This window comes from Syngnathus leptorhynchus, chromosome 4 (genome assembly GCF_054491065.1).
Source record: "Syngnathus leptorhynchus isolate UIUO chromosome 4, UIUO_Slep, whole genome shotgun sequence".
Classification (NCBI taxonomy): Eukaryota; Metazoa; Chordata; class Actinopteri; order Syngnathiformes; family Syngnathidae; genus Syngnathus; species Syngnathus leptorhynchus.
The window spans coordinates 1,959,816-1,977,236 of NC_141198.1; positions in this window are offsets into that span (position 1 = coordinate 1,959,816).

A 17,421-nucleotide genomic window follows, 5' to 3' on the forward strand; every position below is an offset into this window, starting at 1 on the left:
ATCATTATACATGAAGAAATAACCAATTTCATCGTTTGGTTTATGTTTTACACGCGTTTTAAATTTTATTGCCGAAATCGCTTTTTCTCGCCGAGATAAGCACGTTTTCTGAAATGCCGCTCTCCCGTCACTCTGGTTAAAGTGTTATGAAAAAAAAGGCTGTTGGGGGCTAGGGAGTATCGAGTTGATCATTATACATGAAGAAATAACCAATTTCATCGTTTGGTTTATGTTTTACACGCGTTTTAAATTTTATTGCCGAAATCGCTTTTTCTCGCCGAGATAAGCACGTTTTCTGAAATGCCGCTCTCCCGTCACTCTGGTTAAAGTGTTATGAAAAAAAAGGCTGTTGGGGGCTAGGGAGTATCGAGTTGATCATTATACATGAAGAAATAACCAATTTCATCGTTTGGTTTATGTTTTACACGCGTTTTAAATTTTATTGCCGAAATCGCTTTTTCTCGCCGAGATAAGCACGTTTTCTGAAATGCCGCTCTCCCGTCACTCTGGTTAAAGTGTTATGAAAAAAAAGGCTGTTGGGGGCTAGGGAGTATCGAGTTGATCATTATACATGAAGAAATAACCAATTTCATCGTTTGGTTTATGTTTTACACGCGTTTTAAATTTTATTGCCGAAATCGCTTTTTCTCGCCGAGATAAGCACGTTTTCTGAAATGCCGCTCTCCCGTCACTCTGGTTAAAGTGTTATGAAAAAAAAGGCTGTTGGGGGCTAGGGAGTATCGAGTTGATCATTATACATGAAGAAATAACCAATTTCATCGTTTGGTTTATGTTTTACACGCGTTTTAAATTTTATTGCCGAAATCGCTTTTTCTCGCCGAGATAAGCACGTTTTCTGAAATGCCGCTCTCCCGTCACTCTGGTTAAAGTGTTATGAAAAAAAAGGCTGTTGGGGGCTAGGGAGTATCGAGTTGATCATTATACATGAAGAAATAACCAATTTCATCGTTTGGTTTATGTTTTACACGCGTTTTAAATTTTATTGCCGAAATCGCTTTTTCTCGCCGAGATAAGCACGTTTTCTGAAATGCCGCTCTCCCGTCACTCTGGTTAAAGTGTTATGAAAAAAAAGGCTGTTGGGGGCTAGGGAGTATCGAGTTGATCATTATACATGAAGAAATAACCAATTTCATCGTTTGGTTTATGTTTTACACGCGTTTTAAATTTTATTGCCGAAATCGCTTTTTCTCGCCGAGATAAGCACGTTTTCTGAAATGCCGCTCTCCCGTCACTCTGGTTAAAGTGTTATGAAAAAAAAGGCTGTTGGGGGCTAGGGAGTATCGAGTTGATCATTATACATGAAGAAATAACCAATTTCATCGTTTGGTTTATGTTTTACACGCGTTTTAAATTTTATTGCCGAAATCGCTTTTTCTCGCCGAGATAAGCACGTTTTCTGAAATGCCGCTCTCCCGTCACTCTGGTTAAAGTGTTATGAAAAAAAAGGCTGTTGGGGGCTAGGGAGTATCGAGTTGATCATTATACATGAAGAAATAACCAATTTCATCGTTTGGTTTATGTTTTACACGCGTTTTAAATTTTATTGCCGAAATCGCTTTTTCTCGCCGAGATAAGCACGTTTTCTGAAATGCCGCTCTCCCGTCACTCTGGTTAAAGTGTTATGAAAAAAAAGGCTGTTGGGGGCTAGGGAGTATCGAGTTGATCATTATACATGAAGAAATAACCAATTTCATCGTTTGGTTTATGTTTTACACGCGTTTTAAATTTTATTGCCGAAATCGCTTTTTCTCGCCGAGATAAGCACGTTTTCTGAAATGCCGCTCTCCCGTCACTCTGGTTAAAGTGTTATGAAAAAAAAGGCTGTTGGGGGCTAGGGAGTATCGAGTTGATCATTATACATGAAGAAATAACCAATTTCATCGTTTGGTTTATGTTTTACACGCGTTTTAAATTTTATTGCCGAAATCGCTTTTTCTCGCCGAGATAAGCACGTTTTCTGAAATGCCGCTCTCCCGTCACTCTGGTTAAAGTGTTATGAAAAAAAAGGCTGTTGGGGGCTAGGGAGTATCGAGTTGATCATTATACATGAAGAAATAACCAATTTCATCGTTTGGTTTATGTTTTACACGCGTTTTAAATTTTATTGCCGAAATCGCTTTTTCTCGCCGAGATAAGCACGTTTTCTGAAATGCCGCTCTCCCGTCACTCTGGTTAAAGTGTTATGAAAAAAAAGGCTGTTGGGGGCTAGGGAGTATCGAGTTGATCATTATACATGAAGAAATAACCAATTTCATCGTTTGGTTTATGTTTTACACGCGTTTTAAATTTTATTGCCGAAATCGCTTTTTCTCGCCGAGATAAGCACGTTTTCTGAAATGCCGCTCTCCCGTCACTCTGGTTAAAGTGTTATGAAAAAAAAGGCTGTTGGGGGCTAGGGAGTATCGAGTTGATCATTATACATGAAGAAATAACCAATTTCATCGTTTGGTTTATGTTTTACACGCGTTTTAAATTTTATTGCCGAAATCGCTTTTTCTCGCCGAGATAAGCACGTTTTCTGAAATGCCGCTCTCCCGTCACTCTGGTTAAAGTGTTATGAAAAAAAAGGCTGTTGGGGGCTAGGGAGTATCGAGTTGATCATTATACATGAAGAAATAACCAATTTCATCGTTTGGTTTATGTTTTACACGCGTTTTAAATTTTATTGCCGAAATCGCTTTTTCTCGCCGAGATAAGCACGTTTTCTGAAATGCCGCTCTCCCGTCACTCTGGTTAAAGTGTTATGAAAAAAAAGGCTGTTGGGGGCTAGGGAGTATCGAGTTGATCATTATACATGAAGAAATAACCAATTTCATCGTTTGGTTTATGTTTTACACGCGTTTTAAATTTTATTGCCGAAATCGCTTTTTCTCGCCGAGATAAGCACGTTTTCTGAAATGCCGCTCTCCCGTCACTCTGGTTAAAGTGTTATGAAAAAAAAGGCTGTTGGGGGCTAGGGAGTATCGAGTTGATCATTATACATGAAGAAATAACCAATTTCATCGTTTGGTTTATGTTTTACACGCGTTTTAAATTTTATTGCCGAAATCGCTTTTTCTCGCCGAGATAAGCACGTTTTCTGAAATGCCGCTCTCCCGTCACTCTGGTTAAAGTGTTATGAAAAAAAAGGCTGTTGGGGGCTAGGGAGTATCGAGTTGATCATTATACATGAAGAAATAACCAATTTCATCGTTTGGTTTATGTTTTACACGCGTTTTAAATTTTATTGCCGAAATCGCTTTTTCTCGCCGAGATAAGCACGTTTTCTGAAATGCCGCTCTCCCGTCACTCTGGTTAAAGTGTTATGAAAAAAAAGGCTGTTGGGGGCTAGGGAGTATCGAGTTGATCATTATACATGAAGAAATAACCAATTTCATCGTTTGGTTTATGTTTTACACGCGTTTTAAATTTTATTGCCGAAATCGCTTTTTCTCGCCGAGATAAGCACGTTTTCTGAAATGCCGCTCTCCCGTCACTCTGGTTAAAGTGTTATGAAAAAAAAGGCTGTTGGGGGCTAGGGAGTATCGAGTTGATCATTATACATGAAGAAATAACCAATTTCATCGTTTGGTTTATGTTTTACACGCGTTTTAAATTTTATTGCCGAAATCGCTTTTTCTCGCCGAGATAAGCACGTTTTCTGAAATGCCGCTCTCCCGTCACTCTGGTTAAAGTGTTATGAAAAAAAAGGCTGTTGGGGGCTAGGGAGTATCGAGTTGATCATTATACATGAAGAAATAACCAATTTCATCGTTTGGTTTATGTTTTACACGCGTTTTAAATTTTATTGCCGAAATCGCTTTTTCTCGCCGAGATAAGCACGTTTTCTGAAATGCCGCTCTCCCGTCACTCTGGTTAAAGTGTTATGAAAAAAAAGGCTGTTGGGGGCTAGGGAGTATCGAGTTGATCATTATACATGAAGAAATAACCAATTTCATCGTTTGGTTTATGTTTTACACGCGTTTTAAATTTTATTGCCGAAATCGCTTTTTCTCGCCGAGATAAGCACGTTTTCTGAAATGCCGCTCTCCCGTCACTCTGGTTAAAGTGTTATGAAAAAAAAGGCTGTTGGGGGCTAGGGAGTATCGAGTTGATCATTATACATGAAGAAATAACCAATTTCATCGTTTGGTTTATGTTTTACACGCGTTTTAAATTTTATTGCCGAAATCGCTTTTTCTCGCCGAGATAAGCACGTTTTCTGAAATGCCGCTCTCCCGTCACTCTGGTTAAAGTGTTATGAAAAAAAAGGCTGTTGGGGGCTAGGGAGTATCGAGTTGATCATTATACATGAAGAAATAACCAATTTCATCGTTTGGTTTATGTTTTACACGCGTTTTAAATTTTATTGCCGAAATCGCTTTTTCTCGCCGAGATAAGCACGTTTTCTGAAATGCCGCTCTCCCGTCACTCTGGTTAAAGTGTTATGAAAAAAAAGGCTGTTGGGGGCTAGGGAGTATCGAGTTGATCATTATACATGAAGAAATAACCAATTTCATCGTTTGGTTTATGTTTTACACGCGTTTTAAATTTTATTGCCGAAATCGCTTTTTCTCGCCGAGATAAGCACGTTTTCTGAAATGCCGCTCTCCCGTCACTCTGGTTAAAGTGTTATGAAAAAAAAGGCTGTTGGGGGCTAGGGAGTATCGAGTTGATCATTATACATGAAGAAATAACCAATTTCATCGTTTGGTTTATGTTTTACACGCGTTTTAAATTTTATTGCCGAAATCGCTTTTTCTCGCCGAGATAAGCACGTTTTCTGAAATGCCGCTCTCCCGTCACTCTGGTTAAAGTGTTATGAAAAAAAAGGCTGTTGGGGGCTAGGGAGTATCGAGTTGATCATTATACATGAAGAAATAACCAATTTCATCGTTTGGTTTATGTTTTACACGCGTTTTAAATTTTATTGCCGAAATCGCTTTTTCTCGCCGAGATAAGCACGTTTTCTGAAATGCCGCTCTCCCGTCACTCTGGTTAAAGTGTTATGAAAAAAAAGGCTGTTGGGGGCTAGGGAGTATCGAGTTGATCATTATACATGAAGAAATAACCAATTTCATCGTTTGGTTTATGTTTTACACGCGTTTTAAATTTTATTGCCGAAATCGCTTTTTCTCGCCGAGATAAGCACGTTTTCTGAAATGCCGCTCTCCCGTCACTCTGGTTAAAGTGTTATGAAAAAAAAGGCTGTTGGGGGCTAGGGAGTATCGAGTTGATCATTATACATGAAGAAATAACCAATTTCATCGTTTGGTTTATGTTTTACACGCGTTTTAAATTTTATTGCCGAAATCGCTTTTTCTCGCCGAGATAAGCACGTTTTCTGAAATGCCGCTCTCCCGTCACTCTGGTTAAAGTGTTATGAAAAAAAAGGCTGTTGGGGGCTAGGGAGTATCGAGTTGATCATTATACATGAAGAAATAACCAATTTCATCGTTTGGTTTATGTTTTACACGCGTTTTAAATTTTATTGCCGAAATCGCTTTTTCTCGCCGAGATAAGCACGTTTTCTGAAATGCCGCTCTCCCGTCACTCTGGTTAAAGTGTTATGAAAAAAAAGGCTGTTGGGGGCTAGGGAGTATCGAGTTGATCATTATACATGAAGAAATAACCAATTTCATCGTTTGGTTTATGTTTTACACGCGTTTTAAATTTTATTGCCGAAATCGCTTTTTCTCGCCGAGATAAGCACGTTTTCTGAAATGCCGCTCTCCCGTCACTCTGGTTAAAGTGTTATGAAAAAAAAGGCTGTTGGGGGCTAGGGAGTATCGAGTTGATCATTATACATGAAGAAATAACCAATTTCATCGTTTGGTTTATGTTTTACACGCGTTTTAAATTTTATTGCCGAAATCGCTTTTTCTCGCCGAGATAAGCACGTTTTCTGAAATGCCGCTCTCCCGTCACTCTGGTTAAAGTGTTATGAAAAAAAAGGCTGTTGGGGGCTAGGGAGTATCGAGTTGATCATTATACATGAAGAAATAACCAATTTCATCGTTTGGTTTATGTTTTACACGCGTTTTAAATTTTATTGCCGAAATCGCTTTTTCTCGCCGAGATAAGCACGTTTTCTGAAATGCCGCTCTCCCGTCACTCTGGTTAAAGTGTTATGAAAAAAAAGGCTGTTGGGGGCTAGGGAGTATCGAGTTGATCATTATACATGAAGAAATAACCAATTTCATCGTTTGGTTTATGTTTTACACGCGTTTTAAATTTTATTGCCGAAATCGCTTTTTCTCGCCGAGATAAGCACGTTTTCTGAAATGCCGCTCTCCCGTCACTCTGGTTAAAGTGTTATGAAAAAAAAGGCTGTTGGGGGCTAGGGAGTATCGAGTTGATCATTATACATGAAGAAATAACCAATTTCATCGTTTGGTTTATGTTTTACACGCGTTTTAAATTTTATTGCCGAAATCGCTTTTTCTCGCCGAGATAAGCACGTTTTCTGAAATGCCGCTCTCCCGTCACTCTGGTTAAAGTGTTATGAAAAAAAAGGCTGTTGGGGGCTAGGGAGTATCGAGTTGATCATTATACATGAAGAAATAACCAATTTCATCGTTTGGTTTATGTTTTACACGCGTTTTAAATTTTATTGCCGAAATCGCTTTTTCTCGCCGAGATAAGCACGTTTTCTGAAATGCCGCTCTCCCGTCACTCTGGTTAAAGTGTTATGAAAAAAAAGGCTGTTGGGGGCTAGGGAGTATCGAGTTGATCATTATACATGAAGAAATAACCAATTTCATCGTTTGGTTTATGTTTTACACGCGTTTTAAATTTTATTGCCGAAATCGCTTTTTCACGCCGAGATAAGCACGTTTTCTGAAATGCCGCTCTCCCGTCACTCTGGTTAAAGTGTTATGAAAAAAAAGGCTGTTGGGGGCTAGGGAGTATCGAGTTGATCATTATACATGAAGAAATAACCAATTTCATCGTTTGGTTTATGTTTTACACGCGTTTTAAATTTTATTGCCGAAATCGCTTTTTCTCGCCGAGATAAGCACGTTTTCTGAAATGCCGCTCTCCCGTCACTCTGGTTAAAGTGTTATGAAAAAAAAGGCTGTTGGGGGCTAGGGAGTATCGAGTTGATCATTATACATGAAGAAATAACCAATTTCATCGTTTGGTTTATGTTTTACACGCGTTTTAAATTTTATTGCCGAAATCGCTTTTTCTCGCCGAGATAAGCACGTTTTCTGAAATGCCGCTCTCCCGTCACTCTGGTTAAAGTGTTATGAAAAAAAAGGCTGTTGGGGGCTAGGGAGTATCGAGTTGATCATTATACATGAAGAAATAACCAATTTCATCGTTTGGTTTATGTTTTACACGCGTTTTAAATTTTATTGCCGAAATCGCTTTTTCTCGCCGAGATAAGCACGTTTTCTGAAATGCCGCTCTCCCGTCACTCTGGTTAAAGTGTTATGAAAAAAAAGGCTGTTGGGGGCTAGGGAGTATCGAGTTGATCATTATACATGAAGAAATAACCAATTTCATCGTTTGGTTTATGTTTTACACGCGTTTTAAATTTTATTGCCGAAATCGCTTTTTCTCGCCGAGATAAGCACGTTTTCTGAAATGCCGCTCTCCCGTCACTCTGGTTAAAGTGTTATGAAAAAAAAGGCTGTTGGGGGCTAGGGAGTATCGAGTTGATCATTATACATGAAGAAATAACCAATTTCATCGTTTGGTTTATGTTTTACACGCGTTTTAAATTTTATTGCCGAAATCGCTTTTTCTCGCCGAGATAAGCACGTTTTCTGAAATGCCGCTCTCCCGTCACTCTGGTTAAAGTGTTATGAAAAAAAAGGCTGTTGGGGGCTAGGGAGTATCGAGTTGATCATTATACATGAAGAAATAACCAATTTCATCGTTTGGTTTATGTTTTACACGCGTTTTAAATTTTATTGCCGAAATCGCTTTTTCTCGCCGAGATAAGCACGTTTTCTGAAATGCCGCTCTCCCGTCACTCTGGTTAAAGTGTTATGAAAAAAAAGGCTGTTGGGGGCTAGGGAGTATCGAGTTGATCATTATACATGAAGAAATAACCAATTTCATCGTTTGGTTTATGTTTTACACGCGTTTTAAATTTTATTGCCGAAATCGCTTTTTCTCGCCGAGATAAGCACGTTTTCTGAAATGCCGCTCTCCCGTCACTCTGGTTAAAGTGTTATGAAAAAAAAGGCTGTTGGGGGCTAGGGAGTATCGAGTTGATCATTATACATGAAGAAATAACCAATTTCATCGTTTGGTTTATGTTTTACACGCGTTTTAAATTTTATTGCCGAAATCGCTTTTTCTCGCCGAGATAAGCACGTTTTCTGAAATGCCGCTCTCCCGTCACTCTGGTTAAAGTGTTATGAAAAAAAAGGCTGTTGGGGGCTAGGGAGTATCGAGTTGATCATTATACATGAAGAAATAACCAATTTCATCGTTTGGTTTATGTTTTACACGCGTTTTAAATTTTATTGCCGAAATCGCTTTTTCTCGCCGAGATAAGCACGTTTTCTGAAATGCCGCTCTCCCGTCACTCTGGTTAAAGTGTTATGAAAAAAAAGGCTGTTGGGGGCTAGGGAGTATCGAGTTGATCATTATACATGAAGAAATAACCAATTTCATCGTTTGGTTTATGTTTTACACGCGTTTTAAATTTTATTGCCGAAATCGCTTTTTCTCGCCGAGATAAGCACGTTTTCTGAAATGCCGCTCTCCCGTCACTCTGGTTAAAGTGTTATGAAAAAAAAGGCTGTTGGGGGCTAGGGAGTATCGAGTTGATCATTATACATGAAGAAATAACCAATTTCATCGTTTGGTTTATGTTTTACACGCGTTTTAAATTTTATTGCCGAAATCGCTTTTTCTCGCCGAGATAAGCACGTTTTCTGAAATGCCGCTCTCCCGTCACTCTGGTTAAAGTGTTATGAAAAAAAAGGCTGTTGGGGGCTAGGGAGTATCGAGTTGATCATTATACATGAAGAAATAACCAATTTCATCGTTTGGTTTATGTTTTACACGCGTTTTAAATTTTATTGCCGAAATCGCTTTTTCTCGCCGAGATAAGCACGTTTTCTGAAATGCCGCTCTCCCGTCACTCTGGTTAAAGTGTTATGAAAAAAAAGGCTGTTGGGGGCTAGGGAGTATCGAGTTGATCATTATACATGAAGAAATAACCAATTTCATCGTTTGGTTTATGTTTTACACGCGTTTTAAATTTTATTGCCGAAATCGCTTTTTCTCGCCGAGATAAGCACGTTTTCTGAAATGCCGCTCTCCCGTCACTCTGGTTAAAGTGTTATGAAAAAAAAGGCTGTTGGGGGCTAGGGAGTATCGAGTTGATCATTATACATGAAGAAATAACCAATTTCATCGTTTGGTTTATGTTTTACACGCGTTTTAAATTTTATTGCCGAAATCGCTTTTTCTCGCCGAGATAAGCACGTTTTCTGAAATGCCGCTCTCCCGTCACTCTGGTTAAAGTGTTATGAAAAAAAAGGCTGTTGGGGGCTAGGGAGTATCGAGTTGATCATTATACATGAAGAAATAACCAATTTCATCGTTTGGTTTATGTTTTACACGCGTTTTAAATTTTATTGCCGAAATCGCTTTTTCTCGCCGAGATAAGCACGTTTTCTGAAATGCCGCTCTCCCGTCACTCTGGTTAAAGTGTTATGAAAAAAAAGGCTGTTGGGGGCTAGGGAGTATCGAGTTGATCATTATACATGAAGAAATAACCAATTTCATCGTTTGGTTTATGTTTTACACGCGTTTTAAATTTTATTGCCGAAATCGCTTTTTCTCGCCGAGATAAGCACGTTTTCTGAAATGCCGCTCTCCCGTCACTCTGGTTAAAGTGTTATGAAAAAAAAGGCTGTTGGGGGCTAGGGAGTATCGAGTTGATCATTATACATGAAGAAATAACCAATTTCATCGTTTGGTTTATGTTTTACACGCGTTTTAAATTTTATTGCCGAAATCGCTTTTTCTCGCCGAGATAAGCACGTTTTCTGAAATGCCGCTCTCCCGTCACTCTGGTTAAAGTGTTATGAAAAAAAAGGCTGTTGGGGGCTAGGGAGTATCGAGTTGATCATTATACATGAAGAAATAACCAATTTCATCGTTTGGTTTATGTTTTACACGCGTTTTAAATTTTATTGCCGAAATCGCTTTTTCTCGCCGAGATAAGCACGTTTTCTGAAATGCCGCTCTCCCGTCACTCTGGTTAAAGTGTTATGAAAAAAAAGGCTGTTGGGGGCTAGGGAGTATCGAGTTGATCATTATACATGAAGAAATAACCAATTTCATCGTTTGGTTTATGTTTTACACGCGTTTTAAATTTTATTGCCGAAATCGCTTTTTCTCGCCGAGATAAGCACGTTTTCTGAAATGCCGCTCTCCCGTCACTCTGGTTAAAGTGTTATGAAAAAAAAGGCTGTTGGGGGCTAGGGAGTATCGAGTTGATCATTATACATGAAGAAATAACCAATTTCATCGTTTGGTTTATGTTTTACACGCGTTTTAAATTTTATTGCCGAAATCGCTTTTTCTCGCCGAGATAAGCACGTTTTCTGAAATGCCGCTCTCCCGTCACTCTGGTTAAAGTGTTATGAAAAAAAAGGCTGTTGGGGGCTAGGGAGTATCGAGTTGATCATTATACATGAAGAAATAACCAATTTCATCGTTTGGTTTATGTTTTACACGCGTTTTAAATTTTATTGCCGAAATCGCTTTTTCTCGCCGAGATAAGCACGTTTTCTGAAATGCCGCTCTCCCGTCACTCTGGTTAAAGTGTTATGAAAAAAAAGGCTGTTGGGGGCTAGGGAGTATCGAGTTGATCATTATACATGAAGAAATAACCAATTTCATCGTTTGGTTTATGTTTTACACGCGTTTTAAATTTTATTGCCGAAATCGCTTTTTCTCGCCGAGATAAGCACGTTTTCTGAAATGCCGCTCTCCCGTCACTCTGGTTAAAGTGTTATGAAAAAAAAGGCTGTTGGGGGCTAGGGAGTATCGAGTTGATCATTATACATGAAGAAATAACCAATTTCATCGTTTGGTTTATGTTTTACACGCGTTTTAAATTTTATTGCCGAAATCGCTTTTTCTCGCCGAGATAAGCACGTTTTCTGAAATGCCGCTCTCCCGTCACTCTGGTTAAAGTGTTATGAAAAAAAAGGCTGTTGGGGGCTAGGGAGTATCGAGTTGATCATTATACATGAAGAAATAACCAATTTCATCGTTTGGTTTATGTTTTACACGCGTTTTAAATTTTATTGCCGAAATCGCTTTTTCTCGCCGAGATAAGCACGTTTTCTGAAATGCCGCTCTCCCGTCACTCTGGTTAAAGTGTTATGAAAAAAAAGGCTGTTGGGGGCTAGGGAGTATCGAGTTGATCATTATACATGAAGAAATAACCAATTTCATCGTTTGGTTTATGTTTTACACGCGTTTTAAATTTTATTGCCGAAATCGCTTTTTCTCGCCGAGATAAGCACGTTTTCTGAAATGCCGCTCTCCCGTCACTCTGGTTAAAGTGTTATGAAAAAAAAGGCTGTTGGGGGCTAGGGAGTATCGAGTTGATCATTATACATGAAGAAATAACCAATTTCATCGTTTGGTTTATGTTTTACACGCGTTTTAAATTTTATTGCCGAAATCGCTTTTTCTCGCCGAGATAAGCACGTTTTCTGAAATGCCGCTCTCCCGTCACTCTGGTTAAAGTGTTATGAAAAAAAAGGCTGTTGGGGGCTAGGGAGTATCGAGTTGATCATTATACATGAAGAAATAACCAATTTCATCGTTTGGTTTATGTTTTACACGCGTTTTAAATTTTATTGCCGAAATCGCTTTTTCTCGCCGAGATAAGCACGTTTTCTGAAATGCCGCTCTCCCGTCACTCTGGTTAAAGTGTTATGAAAAAAAAGGCTGTTGGGGGCTAGGGAGTATCGAGTTGATCATTATACATGAAGAAATAACCAATTTCATCGTTTGGTTTATGTTTTACACGCGTTTTAAATTTTATTGCCGAAATCGCTTTTTCTCGCCGAGATAAGCACGTTTTCTGAAATGCCGCTCTCCCGTCACTCTGGTTAAAGTGTTATGAAAAAAAAGGCTGTTGGGGGCTAGGGAGTATCGAGTTGATCATTATACATGAAGAAATAACCAATTTCATCGTTTGGTTTATGTTTTACACGCGTTTTAAATTTTATTGCCGAAATCGCTTTTTCTCGCCGAGATAAGCACGTTTTCTGAAATGCCGCTCTCCCGTCACTCTGGTTAAAGTGTTATGAAAAAAAAGGCTGTTGGGGGCTAGGGAGTATCGAGTTGATCATTATACATGAAGAAATAACCAATTTCATCGTTTGGTTTATGTTTTACACGCGTTTTAAATTTTATTGCCGAAATCGCTTTTTCTCGCCGAGATAAGCACGTTTTCTGAAATGCCGCTCTCCCGTCACTCTGGTTAAAGTGTTATGAAAAAAAAGGCTGTTGGGGGCTAGGGAGTATCGAGTTGATCATTATACATGAAGAAATAACCAATTTCATCGTTTGGTTTATGTTTTACACGCGTTTTAAATTTTATTGCCGAAATCGCTTTTTCTCGCCGAGATAAGCACGTTTTCTGAAATGCCGCTCTCCCGTCACTCTGGTTAAAGTGTTATGAAAAAAAAGGCTGTTGGGGGCTAGGGAGTATCGAGTTGATCATTATACATGAAGAAATAACCAATTTCATCGTTTGGTTTATGTTTTACACGCGTTTTAAATTTTATTGCCGAAATCGCTTTTTCTCGCCGAGATAAGCACGTTTTCTGAAATGCCGCTCTCCCGTCACTCTGGTTAAAGTGTTATGAAAAAAAAGGCTGTTGGGGGCTAGGGAGTATCGAGTTGATCATTATACATGAAGAAATAACCAATTTCATCGTTTGGTTTATGTTTTACACGCGTTTTAAATTTTATTGCCGAAATCGCTTTTTCTCGCCGAGATAAGCACGTTTTCTGAAATGCCGCTCTCCCGTCACTCTGGTTAAAGTGTTATGAAAAAAAAGGCTGTTGGGGGCTAGGGAGTATCGAGTTGATCATTATACATGAAGAAATAACCAATTTCATCGTTTGGTTTATGTTTTACACGCGTTTTAAATTTTATTGCCGAAATCGCTTTTTCTCGCCGAGATAAGCACGTTTTCTGAAATGCCGCTCTCCCGTCACTCTGGTTAAAGTGTTATGAAAAAAAAGGCTGTTGGGGGCTAGGGAGTATCGAGTTGATCATTATACATGAAGAAATAACCAATTTCATCGTTTGGTTTATGTTTTACACGCGTTTTAAATTTTATTGCCGAAATCGCTTTTTCTCGCCGAGATAAGCACGTTTTCTGAAATGCCGCTCTCCCGTCACTCTGGTTAAAGTGTTATGAAAAAAAAGGCTGTTGGGGGCTAGGGAGTATCGAGTTGATCATTATACATGAAGAAATAACCAATTTCATCGTTTGGTTTATGTTTTACACGCGTTTTAAATTTTATTGCCGAAATCGCTTTTTCTCGCCGAGATAAGCACGTTTTCTGAAATGCCGCTCTCCCGTCACTCTGGTTAAAGTGTTATGAAAAAAAAGGCTGTTGGGGGCTAGGGAGTATCGAGTTGATCATTATACATGAAGAAATAACCAATTTCATCGTTTGGTTTATGTTTTACACGCGTTTTAAATTTTATTGCCGAAATCGCTTTTTCTCGCCGAGATAAGCACGTTTTCTGAAATGCCGCTCTCCCGTCACTCTGGTTAAAGTGTTATGAAAAAAAAGGCTGTTGGGGGCTAGGGAGTATCGAGTTGATCATTATACATGAAGAAATAACCAATTTCATCGTTTGGTTTATGTTTTACACGCGTTTTAAATTTTATTGCCGAAATCGCTTTTTCTCGCCGAGATAAGCACGTTTTCTGAAATGCCGCTCTCCCGTCACTCTGGTTAAAGTGTTATGAAAAAAAAGGCTGTTGGGGGCTAGGGAGTATCGAGTTGATCATTATACATGAAGAAATAACCAATTTCATCGTTTGGTTTATGTTTTACACGCGTTTTAAATTTTATTGCCGAAATCGCTTTTTCTCGCCGAGATAAGCACGTTTTCTGAAATGCCGCTCTCCCGTCACTCTGGTTAAAGTGTTATGAAAAAAAAGGCTGTTGGGGGCTAGGGAGTATCGAGTTGATCATTATACATGAAGAAATAACCAATTTCATCGTTTGGTTTATGTTTTACACGCGTTTTAAATTTTATTGCCGAAATCGCTTTTTCTCGCCGAGATAAGCACGTTTTCTGAAATGCCGCTCTCCCGTCACTCTGGTTAAAGTGTTATGAAAAAAAAGGCTGTTGGGGGCTAGGGAGTATCGAGTTGATCATTATACATGAAGAAATAACCAATTTCATCGTTTGGTTTATGTTTTACACGCGTTTTAAATTTTATTGCCGAAATCGCTTTTTCTCGCCGAGATAAGCACGTTTTCTGAAATGCCGCTCTCCCGTCACTCTGGTTAAAGTGTTATGAAAAAAAAGGCTGTTGGGGGCTAGGGAGTATCGAGTTGATCATTATACATGAAGAAATAACCAATTTCATCGTTTGGTTTATGTTTTACACGCGTTTTAAATTTTATTGCCGAAATCGCTTTTTCTCGCCGAGATAAGCACGTTTTCTGAAATGCCGCTCTCCCGTCACTCTGGTTAAAGTGTTATGAAAAAAAAGGCTGTTGGGGGCTAGGGAGTATCGAGTTGATCATTATACATGAAGAAATAACCAATTTCATCGTTTGGTTTATGTTTTACACGCGTTTTAAATTTTATTGCCGAAATCGCTTTTTCTCGCCGAGATAAGCACGTTTTCTGAAATGCCGCTCTCCCGTCACTCTGGTTAAAGTGTTATGAAAAAAAAGGCTGTTGGGGGCTAGGGAGTATCGAGTTGATCATTATACATGAAGAAATAACCAATTTCATCGTTTGGTTTATGTTTTACACGCGTTTTAAATTTTATTGCCGAAATCGCTTTTTCTCGCCGAGATAAGCACGTTTTCTGAAATGCCGCTCTCCCGTCACTCTGGTTAAAGTGTTATGAAAAAAAAGGCTGTTGGGGGCTAGGGAGTATCGAGTTGATCATTATACATGAAGAAATAACCAATTTCATCGTTTGGTTTATGTTTTACACGCGTTTTAAATTTTATTGCCGAAATCGCTTTTTCTCGCCGAGATAAGCACGTTTTCTGAAATGCCGCTCTCCCGTCACTCTGGTTAAAGTGTTATGAAAAAAAAGGCTGTTGGGGGCTAGGGAGTATCGAGTTGATCATTATACATGAAGAAATAACCAATTTCATCGTTTGGTTTATGTTTTACACGCGTTTTAAATTTTATTGCCGAAATCGCTTTTTCTCGCCGAGATAAGCACGTTTTCTGAAATGCCGCTCTCCCGTCACTCTGGTTAAAGTGTTATGAAAAAAAAGGCTGTTGGGGGCTAGGGAGTATCGAGTTGATCATTATACATGAAGAAATAACCAATTTCATCGTTTGGTTTATGTTTTACACGCGTTTTAAATTTTATTGCCGAAATCGCTTTTTCTCGCCGAGATAAGCACGTTTTCTGAAATGCCGCTCTCCCGTCACTCTGGTTAAAGTGTTATGAAAAAAAAGGCTGTTGGGGGCTAGGGAGTATCGAGTTGATCATTATACATGAAGAAATAACCAATTTCATCGTTTGGTTTATGTTTTACACGCGTTTTAAATTTTATTGCCGAAATCGCTTTTTCTCGCCGAGATAAGCACGTTTTCTGAAATGCCGCTCTCCCGTCACTCTGGTTAAAGTGTTATGAAAAAAAAGGCTGTTGGGGGCTAGGGAGTATCGAGTTGATCATTATACATGAAGAAATAACCAATTTCATCGTTTGGTTTATGTTTTACACGCGTTTTAAATTTTATTGCCGAAATCGCTTTTTCTCGCCGAGATAAGCACGTTTTCTGAAATGCCGCTCTCCCGTCACTCTGGTTAAAGTGTTATGAAAAAAAAGGCTGTTGGGGGCTAGGGAGTATCGAGTTGATCATTATACATGAAGAAATAACCAATTTCATCGTTTGGTTTATGTTTTACACGCGTTTTAAATTTTATTGCCGAAATCGCTTTTTCTCGCCGAGATAAGCACGTTTTCTGAAATGCCGCTCTCCCGTCACTCTGGTTAAAGTGTTATGAAAAAAAAGGCTGTTGGGGGCTAGGGAGTATCGAGTTGATCATTATACATGAAGAAATAACCAATTTCATCGTTTGGTTTATGTTTTACACGCGTTTTAAATTTTATTGCCGAAATCGCTTTTTCTCGCCGAGATAAGCACGTTTTCTGAAATGCCGCTCTCCCGTCACTCTGGTTAAAGTGTTATGAAAAAAAAGGCTGTTGGGGGCTAGGGAGTATCGAGTTGATCATTATACATGAAGAAATAACCAATTTCATCGTTTGGTTTATGTTTTACACGCGTTTTAAATTTTATTGCCGAAATCGCTTTTTCTCGCCGAGATAAGCACGTTTTCTGAAATGCCGCTCTCCCGTCACTCTGGTTAAAGTGTTATGAAAAAAAAGGCTGTTGGGGGCTAGGGAGTATCGAGTTGATCATTATACATGAAGAAATAACCAATTTCATCGTTTGGTTTATGTTTTACACGCGTTTTAAATTTTATTGCCGAAATCGCTTTTTCTCGCCGAGATAAGCACGTTTTCTGAAATGCCGCTCTCCCGTCACTCTGGTTAAAGTGTTATGAAAAAAAAGGCTGTTGGGGGCTAGGGAGTATCGAGTTGATCATTATACATGAAGAAATAACCAATTTCATCGTTTGGTTTATGTTTTACACGCGTTTTAAATTTTATTGCCGAAATCGCTTTTTCTCGCCGAGATAAGCACGTTTTCTGAAATGCCGCTCTCCCGTCACTCTGGTTAAAGTGTTATGAAAAAAAAGGCTGTTGGGGGCTAGGGAGTATCGAGTTGATCATTATACATGAAGAAATAACCAATTTCATCGTTTGGTTTATGTTTTACACGCGTTTTAAATTTTATTGCCGAAATCGCTTTTTCTCGCCGAGATAAGCACGTTTTCTGAAATGCCGCTCTCCCGTCACTCTGGTTAAAGTGTTATGAAAAAAAAGGCTGTTGGGGGCTAGGGAGTATCGAGTTGATCATTATACATGAAGAAATAACCAATTTCATCGTTTGGTTTATGTTTTACACGCGTTTTAAATTTTATTGCCGAAATCGCTTTTTCTCGCCGAGATAAGCACGTTTTCTGAAATGCCGCTCTCCCGTCACTCTGGTTAAAGTGTTATGAAAAAAAAGGCTGTTGGGGGCTAGGGAGTATCGAGTTGATCATTATACATGAAGAAATAACCAATTTC